Source organism: Cicer arietinum, chromosome 3 (genome assembly GCF_000331145.2).
Source record: "Cicer arietinum cultivar CDC Frontier isolate Library 1 chromosome 3, Cicar.CDCFrontier_v2.0, whole genome shotgun sequence".
In the NCBI taxonomy this organism is placed as follows: domain Eukaryota; kingdom Viridiplantae; phylum Streptophyta; class Magnoliopsida; order Fabales; family Fabaceae; genus Cicer; species Cicer arietinum.
The window spans coordinates 57,723,358-57,727,405 of NC_021162.2; the positions used below are offsets into that span (position 1 = coordinate 57,723,358).

At 34.4% G+C, this 4,048-nt stretch overlaps 1 pseudogene; it reads right to left on the reverse strand.

Annotated features, from left to right (window-relative positions):
- Nucleotides 1-607: 607 nt before the first annotated feature.
- On the reverse strand, nucleotides 608-2,053 carry LOC140918640 (uncharacterized; annotated as a pseudogene).
- Nucleotides 2,054-4,048: the final 1,995 nt, after the last annotated feature.

A 4,048-nucleotide genomic window follows, 5' to 3' on the forward strand; every position in this document is an offset into this window, starting at 1 on the left:
TTGGGCCATAGTTCAATTTTACACATGTGACCTTGTTGAAATCTGAACTATTTTTCAATCAGTCATGTTTTTTTTTTTCAATTGAACATCAATATAACTGTTATCTATTTGGTTTATTATATTTTTTTAGTCAAGGGACCAAATAAGTGATAGAGTAGTAGTTTAAAGATCAAATTAATGATTTTATTCAATGAAAAACAAGCTAAAAATATCTAGAAAACTGAGTACAAGAAGCATCCTCCTCTAAGCTATTTGAAATTAAAGCCAGAGAAAACTAAAAAGGTATAAGATGTGTATTCATATCCAAATTTAATTCATGCTTAACAAAACATCAACAAAAAAATATAACTGCATATTCTTTTTTTGGTAAATTGCTTCTACTTCCAATTCGTTTAAATAATTGATATATAATACTTTACGCTAAATTATAGTGCAATCAATTCTATATGCAGTGACGAATCTAGCATAAAATATTGTGGGGAGCGACAAGTATGAACTAAAATGTTATAATTAAAATTTATGAAATAGATATAGTTTTATTAAAGATTCAACGTAATATCAATACAAAATAAAAATAAAATCTATGAAAAGAGACTTTTACATCTAATTACAGTTGTGTCATTCGTTCTCCTAAAGTCTTGAAATCATCGATAAGTGAATTAGAATTAAAGTTTTTAGCTATTTCTTTTTCAATATAAAGCATCATATTGTCAACAATAAATTCATCATATATCTTGTTATGCAGTCTTGTTTTGATAATCTTCATTGTTGAAAATGATATTTCTGTAGTAGTTGTAGAAACCGAAAAAATTAAGATAAGATGGATTATGTTTTAGAGCTTTACACAATTCAGATATTGTGGACAAATTATTCAAATCTAGATGACTAACAATATCAAGAATAAAGTGTTTTAATTGAAATATTAACTTCATTTTCTCTTGATAATTAAAATCCATAGGACAAATGCTTTGTAAATATCTTTAGGAATTGTATCAAACGTTTTGTAAATATCTTTAGGAACCAAACAATTGCTTAGACTTAAAAGCTTCATTGTTTGCACACAAAACATGTGATTCAATTCCTACAATTGTTGATCAATTGCAACACAAAAGAGATTCACTTTATATTGTTGACTCATTGTGATGTGATCATGTTGATGACGAACGTGTCGTTCGTGTTATATATAAATAGCATTACAATAAGGGGAATCAATATCATATTGTTCACAAAATAATATCACATTTTTCAATAAAATCATCCTAACCATCATCTCTCAACTATTGAATTAACGTTTTTGTATTGTTGACTAATTACATTGCATTAAGTATATCTTAAGATTTCTCTTCGAAAGCTTGACAAAGATGATCTGTAATTCCCATAATCTCTTTCATCATGTGTAAATCAATATGAACTCAAATGATTTCATAAGCTTATGAGTAGCATTACCATTACCATGTGAGCTCCAATGAGTATCTCCGGGTCATGACAAACCTGGTTTTGTCCACTACCACTTTCAAGTTTATCAATCTCCAACAAAGCTGAAACATCCTCTAATATAACATTTTGCAATTCATCATGACGCTTACTAGAGGAACATACAACATTGATAGCAAAAGTTAAGTGTGAAAAGAAATCATGAATGGGAAAAACATCTCTAACCAAATCAAGTTGTAATCTATGTGCAAAACAATGTATACTGTGAATCAGGAAATAATATTAATTTGTAATTATATTTATCAGATTTCCAAAAATAAGTTAGACAAATCAGGATTTGATTTGATCTCCTTAATTTGTAATTATGAGATGTAAATGTGGTAACGATTATATATACAGAGAAATATCAAAGCAAGAGGGACATCAAACCCTAAATTGTGACATCGTATCAGCAGGTTCGATCAAACTTGTGAGTTCTTAGTTAATCTTGGCTTTATTCAGGGACATCCCACTGGGTCGCTCTTGAAAATTTTTCCTTCCGTTCTTGGTACTTGCTTGTTTCGTGATTACGTTGCGAACTCTCAACCATAGCTGGTTGCAGTTCGATTCTTGGTTTCATCTTCGCGATTCCTGATTGTCGATTACAATTTTTCGGTGTTGCAATTGTGCTTTTGGGTTTTTTCTCGCTGTTGCTCGTTACTGCGTTTCTGGGTCATTCTCGCTGCTGCCCGTTACTACGTTTCTGGGTCATTCTCGCTGCTTGTTGATCGGTTTCTGCTCAGCCGCTGCTGCTTGCGTGATCGTGTTTGGTTGTCTCGTGGTAAATTTTTTTGTTACAGACCTCTTGTTTAAGAAAGCATTTGATTGATCCCTTTGCTAGCTTCAGTTATTTTATTCTTAATTTTTTGTCTGCACATTACTGAAGAAAAAAAATAAACAACAACAACTTTGTGCACGTGATGGCTTTTGAAAAAGACAACTTTTGTATACGTTTTACCGGTAAGAATTACGCTGCTTGGGAATTTCAATTCAAAATGTATGTTAAAGGAAAGGGATTATGGAGTCACCTTGATGGGATTTCTAAGGCACCGACAGAGAAAGTCGCCTTAGATGCGTGGGAAATCAAAGATGCTCAGATTATTTCTTGGATTCTCAATATTATTGATCCTCATATGATCAATAATTTGCGCTCTTTTTCAACTGGTCAAGAAATGTGGAACTATTTGAAGCGTATCTACAACCAAGACAATACGGCCAAACATTTTCAGTTGGAGCTAGAGATAGCCAATTACAAGCAAGGTAATTTGTCAATTCAAGATTATTATTCTGAATTTTTGAATTTATGGACAGAACACTCTGCTATTCTATTTGCTGCCATTCCCAAGACTTCTCTTGCGGATGTCCAAGCTATCTACGACACTAGTAAGCGGGATCAATTTCTCATGAAACTTCGTCCGGAATTTGAGGTTGTTAGAGGTGCTTTGCTGAACAGAAATCCTGTTCCATCTTTGGATACATGTGTTGGTGAACTTCTCAGAGAGGAACAACGTCTCCTTACTCAAGGAACCATGTCTCGTGATGTTGTCACTTCTGAACATGTTGCATATGCTGCTCAGAGCCGAGGTAAAGTCGTGATATGCGACAAGTTCAATGTTTCTCGTGTAAACAGTTTGGCCATGTCGCGAGGTGCTTTGCTGAACAGAAATCCTGTTCCATCTTTGGATACATGTGTTGGTGAACTTCTCAGAGAGGAACAACGTCTCCTTACTCAAGGAACCATGTCTCGTGATGTTGTCACTTCTGAACATGTTGCATATGCTGCTCAGAGCCGAGGTAAAGTTCGTGATATGCGACAAGTCCAATGTTTCTCGCGTAAACAGTTTGGACATGTCGCTCGTAGTTGCAATAAGAAGTTTTGTAATTATTGCAAGTAGCAAGGTCATATTATCTCTGATTGTTTCACGCGCCCTCCACGACCAACACAACATTCCGTGCAGGCACTCCATGCCACTACGAGCTCCGCAGTTCGTCCTTCCATTTCTAGTGCCTCTAATGGTGATGCTCTACAGCCTGAAATGATTCAGCAAATGGTACTTTATGCTCTTTCAGCCTTGGGAATTCAGGGAGTAGGTGTTCGGGAAGGTGATCGCGAAGGGGCCTAAAGTGGGACGATTGTTTCCACTTCAATTTATTTCGAATCATTTATCTCTTGCTTGTAATAATTTTTTGAATTCTTATGATGATTGGCATAGAAAATTGGGTCATCCAAACTCTGCTATTTTGTCTCATTTAGTTAAAACTGGTTTGTTGGGAAATAAAAATGTTGTTTCTCATGCCTCTATGCCATGTTCTGTTTGCAAATTGGCTAAAAGTAAAACACTTCCTTTTCCGTCTGGTGCTCATCGTGCTTCCACTTGTTTTGAGATGATTCATAGTGATGTATGGGGAATGTCTCCTGTAACTTCTCATGCTCATTATAAATATTTTGTTACATTTATTGATGATTACAGTCGTTTTACTTGGATATATTTTCTTCGGTCCAAATCTGAAGTGTTTTCTATGTTTAAGAAATTTCTAACATATGTTGAAACACAATTTCAAGAAAGTGTTAAAA